The following is a 22,882-nucleotide window of genomic DNA, read 5'->3' on the forward strand; positions in this document are numbered from 1 at the left end:
TGTATCCAAATGACTTCATAATTTCTGTCTTAGTGTTTTCATAACCATTATAATACTAAAGGTGAGGTCAGGAAGGAATTTTTCAGCTCTTTTCTCTGGTTTTAATGCCTACTGTTATACATCCACGTTTTTGTTTTCATCATGTAGATGACAGCATTTATAATCATACAGGTTTATGAGAACTCAGTTATATAAATTATCCAAACAACTTAATACACTGAAGCATAAAAAGGAAAAATAAAAGTAACTTATAGCTTTTTCTTTCTTTCTTCAATTATTAATTATTATGATAACAGAGGAAATAACACACAGATGTCTACCTTATATGGGCAGAAGGAAACTTTTATATATGACTAAAACTACTTTAAAATTTAATTAATAATGTAGCTAAATATTGAAACACAATCTGCGTTGTTTTAATATGTTGGACACTCATGTTAAAACAGCACAGAGATTCTTCTCACAGTAGACTTGATTTTATATTTTTCTATACATACTGTTGCTGCAAGTTTGGAACGGTTGTACCTGTATCAGGTAAGTGCAAGTCACTTGTGCCATTATCTACAGCCCATGAAGGTAACAGAAAGACTTCTTTATTTTTACTGGATTTTGGATTGCATGTTCTTTTGCCATTCCCTTGTACAAGCTGTACTTGTACAACTACAGATTCACAGGTTACCCCCATCCCCCCTGCCGAGAAAACAGCAGGAGACAGGGATGTCCCCACTGCTGTTTTAAAGATACTGTTAGCATATCAGTTGCTCCAGTTCAGTTTTTAGTTAACAACAGTAGTTGTATATGGCAAAGAGCAGGTTTTGGTTTGTTTTAGTTTTTTTTTGCATCCAAATCATTAGACAAATCTTATTAAGTGGACTATTTATGACTACATTTCTGTTCACAGTGAACAAGCAGGACCTTCATTCCTCATGAAAATTTTGACACCACTTTTCTGGTATTTAGGCAAACACATAGGACTGGTTGAGAGAGCATCTCACTGTAATATTGGAAGTTCTTATTCTGGTAAATTCTGCTTTACTGTTAGGATTTGGTTTTGTTGTTGTTGTTGTTTAATTAGTTGAATGCTATTTTAAGTTCCTGATGTGGCCTAGTCAGGCGAATTGAATCTATGTCTCCTCTCTATTTTTATGTGTCAAACAAGTAAAAGGACCTGGAATGAGATGAACATGCTTTAGTGGAAGCCACAAAGCTGTAACAGCTGAGCTAAAGCAACACTTGATGGAAAAGAAACGGAAGTGTCCAAGGAGATATTAGGAAAAAACCCCAAAGTATCTGTTTGCTGCATTGAAGAGAGTAACAGGCCAGCTTTCTGCCTTTCTCAGACATCAGTAACATATTTGGTTCACTTTTTTGTTTCATATCTGGTCTTAAGAATACTCAGTACCAAGTGCACCTACTTGTAATTCCTGCAAAAATGAAATCAAATATTTTTCTCATCCAGTTCACTGCATGGAAGTGTGGTGGTTAACCCTTCTTTCAGTTAACATAATCAGACAATCACACAATCCTACCTACAGCAAAAATCTTTAACGTAACTGTACCTGCTATGCTCTACACCACACAACTCACACACTCAGTTGCTGAAACAATAATTTCCAGATTTCTCTGTTAAGAGTTTCCACCTCTGAAACCTGAATATAGAAATTCATTCTTTTTTTTTTTTACTTTTGATTGTCCTGAGACTGAAAAGGCAGATACAGGTATAGGATTCCTAGCCAAATATTAGGGACTATAAAAATGGCCAGAAGTGTATTTCCTAATGATATCCATTAGGAAAAGCATATTGTAAAAAATTAAAATGAAAAACTGAGCTCTTCAATAGTACAGATCTTGTTTGGTCATCAAGCTATGCCATAATTCCATCAGTTCAACTGGTACTTCATGTTTTCAGCTGGACTGTGGAGAATGGAATTTTTCCTTCATTTTAAAAGGCCAGGGTGAAATTTCTCTCTTCATAACTTTGCTCTCAACCAGCAAAAATACCTGAATGAGAGAAAATAATCCTGTTAACAGAACTAAGAGATATTAGAGATGAGAAGTAAGAGCCTAGAATAAAAAAGGAGGCTGGATGAAGTTTGAGAAGGGACAGGGCATATAACCAAAATGGGGATAGGCCAATGAGTACAATGGCAGCTAGCATCCTATCATTTCCAAGTACTCAACTGGAATCCCTTACAACATGTTGTAAGATTTCTGTGCTTGGAGCCATAAATTATATTGATGATTTTTTTGGGCTTTCCTAAATCTGGATATACTTTCAGTTCACCTGCACATTGTTCACACACAGTACCTCATTGTGAAGAATTTCTAGATTTGAGTATCCAAATGCCAGCTGCCTTGAACTCTACAGCAGTGCTGCATATCTCATAAAGCATTTTAGCAGCTTAAACCATGTCCTTCTTAGAGCTCCTCTCTCTGATTTATACTTCACAGCTCCAGGGTCCTCTAATCAATAGAACAAGAAGATAAAGATTTAAAAAATGTTTAATAGGAACAATCACTCTTTAGAAACCAAAGAGATGCACATCTAAGAAAAATCCCTAATACTCATATTTTCAGCCTTCATTTTATGCATGTAAAATAAGGTGAGCTGTATTTCAGGAATGTTGAGTTGATGCCTTTTTCTGGTCTTAAAATCAAGAATCAAACATGGTTAGAAAGGGAAAAAGGGATTTTACCTCTGTATTTATTTTAAGCATCCTTAGGTGCACCACGTCCAGGTGGAATGCACTGAAATGCACACCGCAATGGGCACACACAATAGATCGGGTATAATATTACAGGTCTTACTAATTAGCATGTCTATCAAAGATTCCCCAATGAGAGGCTCGAGTGAGCCCCTCTCCCCAAGGAGCCTTCCCCTGGATGGTTCTGTCTTAGTTTACAGAATGTGTTCTGGAGAGGACCTTGGGGTCTGGGGCACACTGATCTCTAGCTACGAGGCTTCTAAGATGTTTAGTCTCCTAGCTTGACAAAATACATCTAAGAATGTAGGCTAAAAAACATTAAGAATACAAAAGATATAAAAAGGAGTATAAAAGAAAAGGTGAAAAATCACCATGGCATCAGAGTAATCACAGTTCTATATAGAATTTTTCAGAAAAAAAGCTGCTCAGTGGAGGCTTTATAAAGATACAACTTCTAAACCTTACTTGTTTAAAAGTAGGCATGAATAGGCAGTATTTTTAAGATTAGAAGATATTTCCTTCCTTCAGTCGTTTAACTTCTCAACTTGTGGTTCTATTGATATAATAGTTTCTGAGTCTTTTAAGTGAAACCCATAGGTTTCAAAGACCCACAAGAATTAGAATGTCTTTAAAGCTAAAAACAAAACAAGACCTGAATTTTTTTCTGTATCATAAAACAGAACGAATACAAGTTGTTCCTTTTTTACCTGTGTTTCTGATCACTGTTTGCTAAAACATACATCTCCGTTGACAATCAGCTGCACCAGTAAAAGAACTTATGCTGTCCCATCTCGTTCTGAACAGTGAGTTGTGGCATCCAAAACCAAATACAGAACTTCCTTTTCATGTTTCTTTAAAGATTAAAAAGGAGATTAATAAATACTTGAGACATAAATTACTCAAATTAATTAAAATCACAATAACCATTATCATTTACCTGCTCTATATTACACTTTCTTTTCCTATAAAACTGTGAAGGTTTTTTTGTTTAGATACCTTCTTCATTCAATATCTGTCCATTTCTGTATTAGGTACTCTTCCTTTCCTGTCTGACTTGTCTTATAGAGATGCTCATGTAGTCATATACACATACTTTGTTCGAAACTCTCTACTATCATATATGCATATGTGCATATGTACATGGCTTATAACCAGCTAAACAAAGCTGCTAAACCTTAACCTATTGGCTTTTTCTCTGTGGGCATATGCTTATGAATGATTTCTAAACATACAGTAGGTAGAGCATAATTATGAAATTACACTAGCCAAGTAGATGTAGTGGTAGACCCTCATGCTCCAAGTGGAAAAAGCACCAGCAGATGGGCTTTCATTTAAAATATTTTATAATGTAGTCTTTTTCAAGTGAAACATTAGCACTAGGTTATGGACCTGCACTCAAAACCACAATTAATCAGTGATCTAAATAATTATTCTTTTGAGGAAGAGCATCTGATATAGCCACAAATACTACAGTGTTAATATAATAGGAATTATATTGTCAATTGATCTTGATGACCCTCTGAACTAAATCTAAAATAGAATTTGTACATTTAATCCATGTAAGTCAAAACATCTGCAGTTCAAGAGACAGAGACTTGTCCAAGGTTTTCCAATTCCAAAATAAATTTTGTTTTCATACAAAGAATGTTCTTCTGTTTCGTTTATTCTTTTTGTTTGTTATTTCCTATGACAATTGGCTGTGATGTGATCTCTAACTCACAACTTCCTTGGACATTGTGTGTACTAAGTCCGACCATTATGGAAGAGTCTTGAATTACAGGAATCCTAAGAGTGAGCATTCATGAGCCAGATCTAGATAGGCATGCATCTTTATACTCCTTTATGATATGTAAAACATGTTTAAAAATGTAAATTCATATAGTTACACATATTTCAGATGTGCAGAGTTCAGAACAACATCATAAAACTGATTTTAATTAACAATATGAAAATGTGTGTTGAGACATTTCCACATTTACTAGTGCTTTTGTATTCTCTCATCTGAAGGTGAAGAAGAAAAATGTCCACACTGAAAATCATATTTGATGTATAACTCAAATGAAGAGAAATATGAAGGGGCTTCTTCTGAGCATGTATTAGAAAGAGGTTGCCTACCAGAGTAATTTTAAGGGGTTTCTTTAGTTAACAGATTTGCAGTCTAGCACAGTAATAGTTCAGTTCAAATTAACTCAATAAATGCACACAGAGCACTTATTAGGGATTCAGCTAGGTGGAGAACACTGGGAAAGTTAGAAAAAGATGTGATAAGCTGTCCATAATAAAAACCTAAAAAAGCCCTCTTTACATACATACAAAAAGATAAGTAGTAAGTATATGATAATGGGATTTTGCATACATGTAGTATATACTTTTCTGTGTTATAGCAGCAATAACAAACAAAACTTGAGACTACACTAATAGAGTAAGTATTTATGTATTGCAGATGAGAAATTTTAGAGAGAAAACTATTTAGTGACTTTCCCAAAATACTGGAATTGATTTGGAAACTTGCAACTTAGTTTCCAAGTCTGAGATTCTTTTTATACTATCCTACAGAACTTCTCTTATTTAATAAATGGATACATTCTGTGCTCCAACCTAACTATAATTCTCGCTCCTCTCTGGAGGAACTTACAACTAAGATGGCATTTTAAGTCTGTGTTATTTGTGCTTATGTGTTGAGATTTGCATTTATGTGCTGTCCTGAGACGCCAAACTGTTGAATGCCATCTTGCTTCATTCTCAACCTCTCCCCAAGGACTTATAGGTACTTCTTGGCCAACAGCATTCCCACAGATATAAAAATCACACTTTTTTTTGTGTTTTCTAACCATTTGGGCTTTTTTCCCCCAAACAGCCTTACATACAATCCTCAGGTGGATCCCATTTGGGGAGAATTTTTTTTGGGCTCATACAGTCCTATTCACAGTTATATGATCACATATAAGAAGATAGAAACAGCAAAGCAGCTAAAACCCAACACAGTATTTGAAACAAACACTGCAGACATTCACTTTGCTATTGCTAAGACTCTACAAATTTTATAACAATTATTATTTAATGAGCATACTAAATATCTAGCCAGGTCTATGGTAAACCAAGAGATCAGAAAAGCTCGGAGGGAGCCCATACAATCTCTTCTGCAAGTTAATACAAAGTTAACAGTAATTAATAAATATTTTAAGCATTCTGATTTAGAGAAACTAAAACAGTTCTGAAGGAACCATTCCATCCTCAGGAAAAAAAAAAATGTTCCTTTTAAAATTTTCCATAAGGCATAATTTTGCCTTAAAAAATAGAAACAAAGCTAATAAATTACATTTTAGAACTCTGTTTAAAGACACTCATGGAGAGACTTAGACTAACAGAACTCAGAAAATTCAAATATAGAAGTAGAAACATAAATGTAAGAGGGGTGTAATTCATGCCATTATACCTGTTTGAAACAATTTGTGTGAGTTAAGGATAGAGTGCCAGTATAAACTTTGAATTTATTGGCTTTTGTTGCTTTAAATCAAACCCTTCACATTATTTAAACATAGTTTTTGTATTTAATATTCAGAGTGATAGAACACGTACATTTGGCTGAAGATAGATACATAATTCATGTTGGTAGAAAGCATACCTTATAACATTTAAGTGGTTTATTAAACTTGTTTCATCTGATATGGGATAAATTCTGTAATTGACAGGAAGTCATAGGCAGATCATACATTTATCATATTTAAGATTACCTTATATCCTTATGTTACAGAAACTATTCTGCTTTAGCCTCTCAAGGGTTTGGGTTTTTTTCTTCTCTTGGAGAGAAAATACATGAAATATGTTAATGTTGTTTAAAAATGACTCAAACCTGAACTCCAACATGAAATTAGTTTAGTGGCCTCAGCTCAGTCCCTGACAGATAGTTGAGCCTATCAGGAAAACCATCACACATACTTTAGCACCAGTCAATAGGACCAGCAGCTTCTGATCTAAAGAGACCTAGGCAACGAGCCTGGGGAGGTTGAATGACATTTTAGGGACCATGAAATCTTGACGTTAGAAGGGGGGTCGTATTGTGCAGGGAGATTATTTCTGTACTCCTTGTTCCCTCTCAAATTCATAGAGGAATTATTTGAAAGTACCCCACCTATTTGATGAGGAAGGATAGGAAAAAAAAAAACAAACAGGGTTGCTCTCTCAGGCAGTGGATTCTACTCAAATATGCTGACACTAGAATTTTCTTTCAAGCCATTTCTGTTATCTGTATGGCTTTATTAATAGGGACTGGGAAGAGCCTTAGTGTGGAGCAGGCTACAGCTAGATTGTAGTTTTACAAGCATTATGACATTTAACATTTCATTTGTCTGCATCATAATGGATTGAAATGTTAAGAGACTGCAATAATTTGTTTGACTCTTTGCTCCTGCTTTTGGCTGTTGAAAACTATAAAGTGGTATTTTGGTATGGAAGTTCTAATGCTAACAAGGCATATCTAAATTAAGTAGATGGGTCAAGGTGACTAAAATACCATAACGATTATGACACAATAGGGGCGAACCCCTATGTTTTTTAAAGAATGGATGAAAGTAGACTATTAAGTAAGTAAATTCCAACTAGTACCTTTTTCTTCCGCTGCTTTTATTTGTTTGGTTTTTTTGGGAGGCCTGTTGCACCAGCCTGGAATAACGTTCACTTAAATTTTTTTTTTCTCAAAGAAAGATACAAGCTGTATAAAACAGTGAAAGAACATCACAGTTGGACTATACAAGTAATATTTCTCTTTATTGTAGTATTTGTACCGTGCACCTTTTTCTTCCTTTTTCCCAGAAAGAAATGACTCATTTAGAGAAAGGTCTCAAGAGGTTTTTAAAAAGGTTGTTAGAAGCTACAAAATAAAGAAGGCTTTGGGAATCATTAAATGAGCAAACCATCATAACTAATCCTGTCTGGATATGTATTAGTGTATAGATATCTGACTACCTGATTGTTTTCCTTTGAGTTTATGATAAGTTTCCATGCTGTGAGTTTTTTATTTGACTAGTTCCTCATTGCATCTCTGCAAAATCAGGTTACTCTGGTTATAAATATGATGCATTTACTGACTTTATTGACTTCATGCTTTGTAAGGTACAGCCATTTTCAGAGATACGGTGTTTGGATTGCAGGAGAATAATTGAATTTCTATTTGGTTTTGCCTTCCCGTTCATGTCTAAGGCTCTGAATAGACACAGGGGGCAGAAGGACCTGCTACAGAGTATCAACCTGGATGACACTGTAACAAATTATATTGTAAGGAAATAATAAGAATATTAATGGTAAAGTTGTTAGTGGAGCTCTTGTGACAGCAGTAATCATCTTTTCACATTAGTAACTTTACAGACAAAATAGATGACTCAGGAATCTAAATTTTGTGTAAGTAGGCTCAGACTTCAGGTGAACATTCATCTTCTCTGTTAAATATTATTGAGACATTTTGGAATGATTTGCAGTTTTCTCTCATAGATACTGAATTTATCAGAGCAACAGAGTAAGATTTTAGACTCTTTTCTCTTAATGATCCATTAAAACACTATTCAAAGGGAGCTTGACACTCAAAGAAATCAAGTTTCTTAAGAAAAAGTCAGGCTGAAATCCTATGGAAACACTTGTTTCTTTTCGCCCTGTATCAAATCAAGATGGTGTTCATAATCTGAGATGTGAGAGAGAAGGGGATTGACCATTGAATAAAGGAATGGCCCATTTGTATTGGGCCATTTCAATGGTGCCATTCAGCGTTTGAGTAAAGAGATTACTTGAGACGAAGTTCTTGAATGAGGAACCTTGTTGGCCTTGAGGTGTAGACTGAGTGACAAGTGGAAAGAAGCTTGTGTCAGTAGAGTGGAATATTCCAGTTGAAGTAAAGAAATAACAAGGTTAAAGCCTTAGAGTCCTCAGTAAAAAATTTACAATCCTCAGAAAATGTGTCCAGCTGTGATGTTGTTCCTTCAGAGCACTAAAAGAAAAATGAAAATTTACATCTATTAGACAGATGAAAATTGTCAAATTTGTTATCCTCCTAAAGCAGACAATCTTTTTTGGCTTTAAAATAAGAACTGATGTAAAGATTAAGATAGTACTCATTTCTTTTGCAGAGATTGCATAAATATTTTGCAAATAAAGTACTTCTAGAAACTTTTTACCATTGTAACCGCAGTTCACATAGATGATTTTTTTTGATTCTTTTCCAGTGGGATGCAGAAAACAAGCATCTTTCATACTCTGTCTTGCTGTTTATCCAAGAGACCTCCAAAGTTAATGTTAGAGAAACAGACACAAGTTATCTAATGCAGAGCAAATTTCACTGGCACCCTGTTTCGTACTGATGTGTCTTGGACTTAATTTAATGGTGGTAGGATCAGTTTGATGTTATTGGCTGTTGGCCCTGCTCTCGAGAACTGAGGAGAGATCTACTTTTCTCCTCTTATTTTGATTGCAAAATGCTCGCTGACTCTAGACTCCCACTGACCTCAACAGAAAAGCAGAAATTCAGGACTCTTAACACTTTACAGAATTGGGCCCAGATGAGTATGGCTATCAGTTAATTTTACTGCAGTTGTGAAATAGGAACTATGATACACATTTTTTGAACAGCTGGAAAATTATATTATAACTTACATTCCATCATTCAGCTTTCCGTGGAAGGCATTTTACTCTGCGACCTGAGAGACAGTCTAAATAGTTGCTTGATACATCCTCACCATAGTCATAAATGCCACAGTATTGGGACAGGTGGGATGTTGCTTTAGGACAAAGTAATTTATTAGTAACATTCACTTTACTTTGTATTTAACATAGAATTTTTATTGTCTTGTATGTGTAAATACAGAAAACCAGAAATTATAGAACTTTTAACATCCTTTTTGTAGTGTAATCAGACATTCTACGCACTCTTACTTTTCTCAGTCAGATTATAAATCCTGAAGGTTTTTCCCTTGTGAGCCAAATTCTTCTATCTCTACTAATCTTGATGTGTTGCTACATCAGCCTACAAAGTAATCTCAGTGGGACAAATTCTTGTCTCCACTACTCCCACATAAATTGAAAGGAATCCTGTAATTACAATTATACCAAAACCAGAATTTGACCTAGTGATTCGAAAGAGCCAGGCAGGCAGTATTTGCCTTCAAACACTTAGTTTTCTCCTTGTGTCTTAATGTGTCCTGTAGAATTGTATGAACAAAAAAACTCATGATGAGTTATGTTTACAGCTTCCATTCTTAGCAAAGTTATTCCCTTAATTTCCTGTTGAAGTTAGTGGAAGCTGAATGTGTTGGAAGGAAAGGTGGCACTGGGTCTCCACTAAGTTATGTTCCAAAGCATTACAAAGCACTGATGGAAAGGGATTATTATAGTTAAGACTAGTCAGCTAGTTAGAGCTGAAGATCATGTCTAATTTACATTTAGTTGTAACAATGGTCTAGGAACTGCTTTTGAAGACCTCAAACTCTGTCGGATATGAGGAATAGCAGCCTCTTTTTAAAGATCAATATACCATAGCACCGATCCAAATTGCTTGTAATACTGGAATTATTTCTTACACTAATGAAATGATCTGCCATGACTGTGCAATCTGCTTCCCCTATATGGTGTTGCAGTATAGCGTGATACTTACAGGCAACAAGTCCAAGTGTAGACTAATCTAATAAGTGATTTTCGGCTTTTTCTTTTCAATGCCTCTGGTTTTGCTATCTCACTTGGTGGATGCATAGGATCCAAAAATGTAACCTCAAGCACTTAGAAACCATCAGGATGGCCAGATTTAGGAATTTTGCATTAAATATAGTTATTTAGCAAACTTCAGCTGAATTCAGGGATCACCTTCTGATCTTATGAAGGACTGTCTTGATTGAAGATAATGAAAATTTTGAATGAAGAAGAGATTAAGTGACTACCCCCTTAAGGGTGCAGTAGGGGATTTTTGAAATAAGGGATTTAACATTTAATGACTTTTAACATTTTTACATTGTAGTACATTTTATTTCTGTGTAGGTTACTTTTATTTTCATGAAAATAAAAAAATTGACTACATTACAGGCTGTCTTCTACATAACCACAAAACTATTACAGGATAAGAGGCAGGGAGTGAATGCTCCCCATAGCAACAGAAATGTTCTCAAACTCTATCCAAAAGACACTGATAGAGCAATACAAGCACAATACATTCCTAACACTTATTTAACGTCAAGTTCCTGTATAAACTCATGCATATGTTGAATTTTTGATGCATGAACAGTAACTTTGAAGACAATGACCTATTCATATTCACAAATACAGCACACAGATAAGCACTGAAGGATGATTTAATCTTTGTCAAAGCATGAACATTTTATTTTAAATCAGAAAAATGGACAGTTTCATTGCAAGACTTTCCACATAAAATATACTGTTAGGGATAAATTACTGCATTTATGTGTTGTGACCAATATTGTGCGTAAGGATATAGGAAGTAGAGTATATTGCCTTATCACCTAAATATTAAAATGCTATTGGGGAAATTCTGGAGTTTTTTTTCCAAAGGTCCAATTTTCACTGAATAAATCTGAGCAAGAACTTCAAACTATGGCCTCATTATTAACTGTTTTTATTTACTTCTAACATGTGTGCTACTGACCTTTTCAGATTTACCTGAAAATTCCTGGCCGAAGAAAACTGTTTACATTTGCAGAATCTCACTGGTATGGAGAGATCTTTGTGAAAGAAGCCTTAACACTTTTGTGGCGCTTAAAATGCCAGGTCTCTTTTTCTGTCTCTTTTTCATAAAAGCAGAACTCTGCACAGATCCCAGGCAGATATTTCCTCTAGCCATTTTATGGCAAGGAGACACAAGACCACTGCTAGCCCACAAAGGGGGAATTTTGAGCTTCTGACTCCTCTGAGATTTGCAAGAAATGAGGGATATTAAAATTCAGTTTGCCATGCTTTTACCACACAGTCTTTAGTGTCTTTTAACTGCTCTGTTTGCATAAGACCATTGGAGCTGTGCTGCCACCAGCACGTAAAAGCCCTCTGGATTTTGAAAAGTACCAGCACAAAGCCTGTGCTTCTGTGTTTTGTTGGAGATGGGCTTTTTACCTTTCTCTTAATATATTCTGTTCCCAAAGGCAGCAAGCAGATTTTCTAGGAAATTTATTTTTAAATGTTTTGTTTATCCGGTATACACCAAAATGTCTCCTACTTCCGTGGTATCAAAACAAAACTTTGGGTGAAATACTTCATTACAGTAATCAGCAAGTCCTCTAGTGAACATGAAAAGTTTTAGGTAGCCACAGATTGTATCAGGATAATTATAGAAGCATTGGACCAAGACCTATGCAATGCTTTTACCTCCACAGGTCCTAACTGAATCAGCACAGCATGTATGTGCACTCAGGGAGAGGCACACAATCCTATTTCCCTCTGTATTCTGTCAGGACAAAATGAGAGAGAACAGTATCAATTCATATAAACCATACCATTCAGTGATGAGAAAAGCCCACATATATTACCACTCAAAGCAGCAGAGTGTGGGAGCCCCCTGCATTACAGAGGGTCTATGTCAGGAAAGCACACTGTATTTCTTTTCCACCCTATAGTGTGGTAGTGAAGATTTGCCTTCCTTTTTCTTCACCAACATACCAGCGAGAAAAAGCCAAACAGGCATTTTAAAACACAATTTCCCACCTACAGCCTACAAAATACACATTTATATTTTTTCCCAGGGAATCTGAGCTACATTAATTATAACTCTCATTACAATTCCTTTAATTAATATAAAAATATTTTTAATATTATTTAATATTAAAATATTATTTAACATAAAAATATAAAAATATTTTGAGTTGTTATATATTTTTATTAGGATTGTGACTTTAGTCAGATGTGAGTGGCTGTAACTGTACATTACAGGCTTACATTTTCTTTATTTAGAAATGTGGCCCAAAATGGTTTTCTAGACTAGAAATCTTATATAGTCACAGAACACAGTCAGAAGTGACCTTACAAAGTGCAGGACAGTAGAGAACTATTCCAAAAAGCTTCATATCATACATGTATATTTGATGAAAGTATAAAAAAATTGAATGGTGGGGAAAAAAAAAAAATTGCATTTTCACATGAAGTAACAATGGTTTGTCCTCGTTTTGGCCAAAGACAGAGTTAATTTTTCACAGCACCCAAGAGGGTGAGGGGCCTGAAGTCATGTGGGCATGGCCAAGACCCTCAGGTTATTTGCTACCATCACTGCCAGGGGTGGAGGAAAGTGACTCTCACTTCCAAGAAGAAGGGTATCTGTTGGGGGGAACAAGCGTGGCTTGCACAGGGTGCATCTGTCATTGTTGCATTTTCTGGGGCTTGGTGAGCATTTTGCATGTAAATCACCCTCTCTTTTTACACTTTTGTGATTAGTGTTGTCACTGTTACAGTCCATTTTCTCATCTCATCACTTTTTCCAGTAAATTGTTCTCATCTCAAGCCATGATCTTCCTTTTGTGCCTCCCACTCTCCTCTCTGGCCACGCATAGGGGGTGGGAGGGATTTTTTTGGTGAGAGCACTAAACTGAGGAATACTATTCCTGAGCCCCAACAACAGTGTTGCCTTCTAATCCTAGGGCAGTCAAATTTCATGTGGATCAGGACTAGTTGCCATAGAAATTTCTGTATTTCACAACTGAATTGGTATCCAGTGGAAGTTATGGACCATCATATGTTACAGACTATCCGCTATTTTGTTTAGAATGGGCCTTGTTCTGTGTTTCTGCAGTTCTGCATAACTGCTGTTACAGATAATAGGATACAGAACCTGAGACACCAACCACCTGATACTGGATGTCATATCTTATGTTTTTATGATCTGGAGGACTCCAGGAAAGGAGAAGATTAGATGCTACAGCCCAGTCAAAATTGACCTGAGGTACAGTACTTCCTCCACCCTTTTAAGGACATTTGTCTCAAATTGCATCTGTTTTCTGAGTTTTATTATAGAAGAGGAATGGATTTCATTGGATAAAATAATCTTATTTTCCTACTGTTGCATCACTCCATCAAAAAAAACCTCCTTCCTAATTTTGACCATCACTGGGAAACAGAGAGATTAAAATGGAATTCTTACACTGTTTAAGAGTTACCCAGTATTACATTTTAGGTTGGAATCATTTTAGGTTGGAAAAGCCTTTAAGATTATCTAGTCTGACCATTAACCCAGCATTGCCAATGCCACACCTAAGCCATGTCCCTAAGAGCCACAATTACACATCTTTTAAATACCTCCAGGGATGGTAAGTCAACCACTTCCCTGGGCAGCCTGTTCCTGTTGATAACCCTTTACATGAAGAAATTTTTCCTCAAGTCTAATCTAAACCTCCCATGGAGCAACGTCAGTTTCCCCTTGCCCTGTCGCTGGTTGCCTGGGAGAAGAGGCTGACGCTTACCTTGCCACAATCTCCTCTCAGGCAGCTGTAGAGAGCACTAAGGTCTCCCCTGAGCCTCCTTTTCTCCAGGCTAAACAAACCCAGCTCCCTCAGCTGTTCCTCACAGGTCTTGTGCTCCAAACACTTCTCCAGCTCCATTGCCCTTCTCTGGATACACTGCAGCAATTCAATATCTTTCTTGTCATGAGAGGCCCAAAACTGAGCACAGGGTTTAACATGTGTTCTCACCAGTGCCAGGAAGAGGGGGATGATCACAGCCATGGTCCTGCTGACCACACTGTTGCTGATACAGGCCAGGATGCCACTGGCCTTCTTGGCTACCTGGGCACACACTGGCTCATGTTCAGCTGCTGTTGACCAGGGCCTTTTCTGACAAGCAGTTTTCCAGTCACTCTGCTCCAGCCTCTAGCGCTGCTTGAGGTTATTGTGACTCAAGGGCAGGACCTGGCACCCGGCTTTTTTGAACCTCCTACCATTGTTCTTGGCCCATAGATCCAGCCTGTCTAGATCTCTCTGCAGAGCCTTTGAACCCTCCAGCAGATCAACGCTTCTGCCAAACTTGGTGTCATCTGCAAACTGACTGAGGGTGCACTCATCAATCTCCTCATCAATGAAGATATTAAACAAGACTGGCCCCAGTACTGAGCCCTGGGATGTCCAGTGGTGACCAACTGACAGCTGGTTGTAACTCCATTCACCACTACTCTGGTGGCCTGGCCGTCCAGCCAGTTCTTAACCCAGTGAAGGGTACACCTGTCCAAGCTGTGGGTTGCCAGCTTCACCAGGATGGTGCTGTAGGAGACAGTGTCAAAGGCTTTGCTGAAGTCCATGTGTACAACATCCCCTCATCCATGGGTCACTTTGTCATAGGAGGAGATCAGGTTGGTCAAGCAGGACCTGCCTTTGGCAAACCTTGGCTGATGGGGACCAATCCCCTTGATGTCCTGCACATGCTGTGTGATGGCACTCAGGGTGATCTGCTTCATGACCATCCCTGGCACCGAGGTCAGACTGACAGGCCTGTGGTTCCCTTGATTGTCTTTCCAGCCCTTTTTGTAAATGAGTGTCATGTTTCCAAACTTCCAGTCACCTGGTACCTGTCCAGTTAGCCAGAACTGTGGGTAAGTGATGCAGAGTGGCTTGTGAGCACTTCCATCAGCACTGTCAGTACCCTTGAGGGGATCCCATCCAGCCTTAGAGACCTGTGTGTCTCTAAGCAGTGTAGAAAGTCACTGACCATTTCCCCTGGGATTATGGGGGCTTCATTCTGCTCCCCATTCCCATCTTCCAGCTCAGGGGGCTGGGTACCTGGAGGACGACTGGTGTTGCTCTTAAAAACTGAGGCAAAGAATCACAGAATCACAGAATCACCAGGTTGGAAGAGACCTCTAAGATCATTGAGTCCAACCCATGCGCTAACACCTCAACTAAACCATGGCACTGAGTGCCACATTCAATCTTTTTTTAAACACATCCAGGGATGGTGATTCCACCACCTCCCTGGGCAGACAGTTCCAGGATTTCACCACTCTTTCCATGAAAAGCTTTTTCCTGATATCCAACCTAAATTTCCCTTGGCACAGCTTAAGACTGTGTCCTCTTATTCTATCAGTTGCTGCCTGAAAAAAGAGATCAACCCCCACCTGACTACAACCACATTTCAGGCAGTTGTAGAGAGTGATAAGGTTCACCTCTGAGTCTCTTGTTCTCCAGGCTAAACAACCCCAGCTCCCTCAGTCTTTCCTCATAGGGCTTGTGTTCCAAGCCCTTCACCAGCCTTGTTGCCCTCCTCCCATTCAAGCATCTCAACATAATTCCTAAACTGATGGGCCCAGAACTGGACACAGTACTCAAGGTATGGCCTCACCAGTGCTGAGTACAGGAAAAGAATCACTTCCCTTGTCCTGCTGGCCACACTATTCCCGGCGTCCTCCAGGATGCCATTGGCCTTCTTGGCCACCAGGGCACACTGCTGGCTCACGTTCTGTCGGCTGTGGACCAGTACCCCCAGGTCCATTTCTGCCTGGGCACTGTCCAGCCACACTGTCCTCAGCCTATAACATTGCAGGGGGTTATTGTGGCCAAAATGCAGGACTCGACACTTGGACTTATTAAACTTCATGTTATTGGACTCTGCCCATCCATCCAATCATTCCAGGTCTCTCTGCAGAGCTCTCCTACCTTCCAACAGATGGACACGTGCTCCCAGCTTAGTGTCGTCTGCATATTTACTAATGGTAGACTCAATATCTTCATCCATCAATAAAAATATTAAGCAGGACTTGCCCCAGCACGGACCTCCAGGAGAGTGCTGTGGGAGACAGTGTCAATGGCCTTGCTGAAGTCCAAATAGACAACATCCACAGGGTTTCCCACATCCACCAGGCAGGTCACCTGATCATAAAAGGAGATCAGGTTGGTCAAACATGACCTACCCCTCCTAAACCCGTGCTGGCTGGGTCTGATCCCCCGGCCATCCTGTAGGTGCTGCATGATGGCACTCAAAATAAACTGCTCAATTACCAGGTCAAACTAATTGGCCTATAATTTCCAGGATCCTCCTTCTGCCCTTCCTTGTGAATGGGTGTCACATTGGCCAGCTTCCAGTCATCTGAACCTCACCAGTGAGCCAGGACTGTTGGTAAATGATGGAGAGCGGCTTTGCAAGCTCATCTGCCAGTTCCCTCATCACCCTGGGATGGATGGGACACCAGATGGATCCCATCTGGTCCCACAGATTTATGAACATCCAAGCAGCTAAGCAGTTCTCTGACTGCCTCCTCCTGGATAACAGGGGGACCATTCTGCTCCCTAACACCATCTGCCAACCCAGGAGGACAGTTGAAAACCTGTCTTTCTGTTGAAAACTGAGGCAAAGAAGGTGTTAAGTACCTCTGCCTTTTCCTCATGTGTAGTTATTAAATTCTCTCCTGCATCTAATAGAGTCAGGAGGTTGTTCTTACTCTTCCTTTTCCCATTAATGGATTTATAAAAATATCTTTTATTGTACTTCACAGAAGGTGCCAGTTTGAGTTCTAACTGGGCTTTTGCCTCTCTAATTTTTTTTTTTACATGCCCAAGCAACTGCCTTAAACATTTCCTGAGATATATGATCCTCTTTCCCCAGATGATACATCCTCTTTTTATTCCTTAGTTCCTTCAAAAGCTCCTTGCCCATACAGGCTGGATATTTGCCTCATTGACTCATCTTTTCGCACACAGGGACAATCTGTTCCTGTGCCCTCAAGATCTCTGTTTTGAAGCAAGCCCACCTTTCCTGGACTCCCTTGTTTTTAAGGGCTGCTTCCCAAGGAACTCTCCGAATAAGTCTCCTGAATAGGCCAAAATCTGCCCTCTGGAAGTCCAATGTGAAAGTTTCATTGATGTTCCTCCTCATTTCACCAAATATTGAGAACTCTATAATTTCATCATCACTATGCCCCAGACGGCCTCCAACCACCACATCTCCCACCAGCCCATCTCTGTTTGCAAACAACAGGTCCAGCGTAGTCCCTCCGCTGGTGGGCTCACTCACCAGCTGTGACAAGAAGTTGTCCTCCACACACTCTAAGAACCTGCTGGACCGCCTCTTCTCGCTGTGTTGAGTTCCCAGCAGATGTCTGGTAGGTTAAAGTCACCTACAAGAACAAGGGCTGGTGATCCTGAAACATCCTCCAGCTGCTTGTAGAATAAGTTATTCTCCTCTTCTTCCTGGTTGGGTGGTCAACAACAGACTCCCAACAGGACGTCAGCCTTGTTGGTCTTCCTGTTAATTCTTACCCATAGGCATTCAACTTCATCATCATTGGTTTTAATTTCCATGGCATCAAAGGCCTCCCTACTATAAAGGGTGGATATATATTATCCACCTTTTCTCCCTTTCCTGTCTCTTCTGAAGAGCTTGTAGCCATCCAGTGCAGTGCTCCAGCTGTGTGAATCGTCCCACCGCATTTCTAGGATGGCGACTACATCGTAGCTTTGCTGCTGTACCATGGCTTCCAGCTCTTGCTTTTTGCCCATGCTGTGTGCAATGCACACAGCATGGGTATATGCACTTCAGCTGGACTGCTGATTTCACTCCTGACTCTGGTTTACCACCCTTGGGCTTGCTTCTGGAGAGCCCAGCTGCATCCCTTTCCCCCTTCAAAGGCATCCAATACCTCAGCCTTTTCCTTATCCCTTGTCATTATGCTACCCACCCCCCTCCTTGCCAACCAATAACGGACATATTTCTTGGCCCCCTTTTGTAGTGAACATATTTGCAGAAAAAATTTTGGTTTTCTTTTATGGTAGTTCTAGTTGGTCTTTGGCCCTTCTAATTTTCTCCCTGCATAACCTCATGACATACTTTTAGTCCTCCTGAGCTGCCTGTCCCTTCTTCCAAAGGTCATAAACTCTCCTTTTCCTCCTGAGTTCAGCCGAAGCTCTGTTCAGCCAGGCCAGTCTTCTTCCCAGACAGCTCTTCTTTCAGCACATGGGGACAGCCTGCTCCTGCACCTCTAAGATTTGTTTCTCGAAGAATGTTCAGCCTTCCTGCACTTTGTCCCCTTGGGACCACCTCCATTCACCAGTCATGTAAACAGGCCAAAGTCTGCCCCCTGGAAGTCCCAGGCAGAAGTTCTGGCCGTTCTTTCACGGTCTCTGTGCCCAAGATGGCCTCTGACCACCACATCTCCCACTAATCCTCTGTTCACAAGCAGCAGATCCAGCTGGGCACCTTTCCTGGCTGGCTCCCTCACCCACTGTGTCAGAAGTATCAAGGCATGTTTCACACAGTTCAGAAACCTCCTGGACTGTTCCCTTTCTGCTCTGTTGTATTTCCAGCAGGTATCTGGTACGTTGGAGTCGTCTATGAGAACAAGGGTCAGTGATTTTAAGGCTTTTCCCAGGTGCTTATAGAATATTTCATCTGCCTCTTCATCCTAGTTGGGTGGTCTATAACATACTCCCACCAGGATATCTGTCTTGTTGGCCTTCTCTCTGATGCTTATGCATGAATGCTTGAGCCTATCATCACTCTATCACTGAGCTCTAGACATTTGAAACACTCCCTAACATAGAGGGCTACCTCACCCTCTCTTTTTCCTTGCTTATCCTTTCTGAAGAGTTTAGCATGATCCACTGCAGCACTCTGGTAATGCACTATGTTTCTGTGATGGCAGCTATGTCATAGCTTTCTTGCTTTGCAGTGGCTTCCATCTTCTCTTTATTGCCCATGCTGCATGTTTTGGTATAAATTCACTTGGGCTATTGATCCCACCCCCCCATCTTTTTGGGGCCAGAAGCCATAATTCCTATATGATTCTTTTCATGCCCTTCTATGGTTTCTATCAATAACACCTGTGTCTTCACTGCAGCATGGATCTCCATCCTCCACCTCCACTGAGGGAGCAGACCGAACTCACTAGCACACCATCCCCCAAACACTGGCATGCTATCTCCAGGTCTCTAGTGTGCTTGGGGTTTCTTTACTCTTTCAAACCTAGTTTAAAGCTCTTTCACTGAACCCTGCTGACTCCTGTGAAAAGATCCTGCTTTGAGACAGGTGTACATCCATCGGTCACCAACTGGCCTGGTGTCATGTAAACCAATCCATGATCAAAACCACTAAAATTCTGCCAGTGACACCAGTTTTGAAGCCGGGTGTCAATCTGGTAGCTCTTCCTGTTTCTTCTCTCATCATTCTCAGCAACTGGAAGGATAGAGGAGAACATACTTGTGCTTCTGATGTCTTAACCAATCCCCTTAAGGCCCTGAAATCTCTTTTGATTTCTCTGGGACTTCTTGTTCCAAAATTTATCACTGCCTGCTGAAAAATTAATGCCACACCAGGGTAGGACGCCTTCTCTTCACATCTTTAACCTCTGCCCCAGAGGAGGAGGAGGGAAGTTAAGAAGTGGGCCTACTCTATGTGTTGGGTCCTCTGTTCTTATCAGGGAGTCTTCTGTGACAACGATCCATCTGTTTTTTCTTCATGGAAGCAGTTTTAATGCTGGTTGGTTGACTAAACTTTGACAACACTCCCACGCTAAATGAACCATCGTGATCATTGTTCTTCAGATGCCCTTGCAAAGCCTCGATCCTCATGCCAGGTCACGTGGAAAGGTGGGATAGGCAGTTTTAGTTATTAGGTTAAATTAATGATCGCTTCAATTTCCAAAACGGGATATTGTGCACCTTCAAAGCTGTTTTCTTGTGCTTTTGGAGAAGGAGTTGCTGAGCTCTTCTTCCTGTTTTTCACTGACAGGACATGTGGAAATGGCTCAAAGCTGTGTCAGGTGAGGTTCAGACTAGATATAAGAAAAAATTCTTTACAGAGTGGATGATCAAAAACTGGAATAGGCTTCCTGGAAAGGTGGTCGATACCCCAAGTCTGTCAATGTTTAAGAGGCCTTTCAACAATGCCCTTAATAACATGCTTCATCTTATAATCAGCCCTTAAATTGTCACGGAGTTGGACTAGGTAATTGGAGGTCCCTTCCAAAGGAACTATTCTATCCCTCATAACTGATGATTTTAAAATGCTTTGGGGTAACAACAAAAGTTTTTAAATTCTTCTTCTACATTCAAAGATGTTTACACTCCAGATAAAAAACATGACTGAAGTCAAGGTCTGCTTAGATGACACCTGTCATTGGATCATGGTTACATTCCACACTGAGAGTAGCTTGCTAATGGAAATGAAAGTTCAGTCTGAAGACAAAAAAGAATCTGAGATGAATAGCTGACAATGTGGGATGACTGAAGACTGCATAAATTCAACAGAATATGCTATGATATGGCAATTAAAAGGTACGTAGTTTTTCCGACTATCAAAGCAAAAGTTGATTATTTACAGTATTCATGGAAGTATTTTGCTAGAATCAGCATCTTCCACTGAAAGGCTGTTGTTTGCGGGGGGGGCGTGTTGTTTGTTTGTGGCTTTTTGCATGATGATCTCTTTATATATTTGCTGAGTTATTTCATAAATTTTATTTTCATTGCGGAATGAAAAACTCAGCATCTGCAAACTGAGAAGAAAGAACAATGATTTATGCCAAAAATTTTTAAAAACTGTAAGCTGTAAACACTGGGCTATGTTTGCTGGGATCAGGAAATGATAACAGATTGGTCAAATATTAACTGCTTTTGCAGCTGCTAGAGGTAATAGGAGTAGGGGTGGTTTGAACACTAATAATTCTTAACTTCAAGTGTATGAAGGAGACTGCAATCTGTATGACACAAATCTTGGAGTTTTCTTTTTAACCATGATGGATGGTGTACAGTGTAACATTTTCTTCTCTGAATTTGGATGCTATAAATTTCACTGTTTTCTCTATTAGTTCAAAATATTAAAGATCTTGAGATTATTCTATAGAATTTTTTTTCCTCCATCATATTTTATACCATGAAATGATGGGAATACAACAGACTTCAGTAATAACACCTCTCAACAACATCATGTTTTAATAGTAAGAAATTGTTGAAGTTTAAAATATAACTTATTGTCATGGAAGTAAATTAACTCTATTGAAGACATCCCACAGGAACCCGTGATGCCATATGCAATATAGTTCCCAGAATGATTTTCCATGTATCTGTCTGACCTGCTTTCTACTTGTGAAACATGTATCACAGAAGTAATAAAAATGTATTAGTCTATGTGATTTCTAAACAATAATTTCTAATATTGTATGTACAACGCTACCAATACAGTAAATTCTCCGGCTTTTGACATCAATCTTTGGAATTTATATGAGAACAAAGCATTTTAAGAACTCTATCTACATAATCTCTTGCTTATTTACTATGTAAAAAACTCTGTTAAATAATTTTCCTTTCCCAAAGGATGACTCTCTCTAGCAAGACCCTAGATTGTCATGCCAAGGCGTAGAGGGCAATCATAACCCCCATCTACAATTTCTAATTACATTGTAAAGCATTGATACACACCATTTTACAACTGCAGATTTCAGCCCTGATGTTTGTATTTTATCATGTGCATATAGATCAGTTCTACACCCAATACTATTTTTCTTGGCATGTCGCTGGCATATAGCTTATTTCTTCCACATTGCTTTGAGTGCATTATATATTTGTCCATTCCCGTAATGAGTGAATCAGAACTTGAGCACAGACATGTGTCTATTTGAGAACATTAAATTTACTGCACAGGCTCTCAGCACTTGGTGGTAGACACAAGTTAATCTGCGTTTCTTACTCCATGACCTAATTCAGCAGAGCACTTAACTAAAGTGCTTGATCTTAAACAAACACTTAAGTCTTTTCCTTTCAGAGATTTTCCTTTTTTAAATTAGTATTCCATTTCATCAAAATAATGATATTTTCTAAACCCCAACAAATAAGCTAGAAGTTTTTCAGTCTAGATTTTCTGCTGGAACTCAGCACATGACTTTGTAGATAAGATTAATGTCTTCTGTGAAGCTTTGGAGAAACAGTGCAAAGCAACCATCAAAAAGCCATATCAACTACTTTACCACTACCACTAAGAAGAAATAATCACCTACCTCATTTTAAAATTAAAGAAATGAAAGGCACTGTGGCTCAAATAATGAAAGAAATAAATGCCTTATTTTTCTGGGTGGGGCTATAATAATCTAGGACTAATCTAAAAATGTCCAGAGCATAATTCAGTCATCAGCCTTTGAGTATTTTTGAACCCACTTTCTTGATTGAGGACATTTTGTACTACCAAATATTTTTTCTCTTGTATACAGTAAATAAAAACCTGTTTCACCATGGCAAATA

At 39.0% G+C, this 22,882-nt stretch overlaps 1 long non-coding RNA gene across 1 annotated transcript; it reads right to left on the reverse strand.

The window, feature by feature from the left end:
• Positions 1–7,453: 7,453 nt before the first annotated feature.
• LOC125319667 lies at positions 7,454–18,070 on the reverse strand. The gene is made up of 2 exons (XR_007200849.1): positions 17,670–18,070; positions 7,454–8,682 (listed from the first exon to the last, which is right to left on the reverse strand). It is a non-coding gene; the product is annotated as an uncharacterized LOC125319667 (long non-coding RNA).
• Between the last annotated feature and the right edge of the window lie 4,812 nt (positions 18,071–22,882).

The sequence above is a fragment of the Corvus hawaiiensis genome, chromosome Z, assembly GCF_020740725.1.
Source record: "Corvus hawaiiensis isolate bCorHaw1 chromosome Z, bCorHaw1.pri.cur, whole genome shotgun sequence".
NCBI classification, from domain to species: domain Eukaryota; kingdom Metazoa; phylum Chordata; class Aves; order Passeriformes; family Corvidae; genus Corvus; species Corvus hawaiiensis.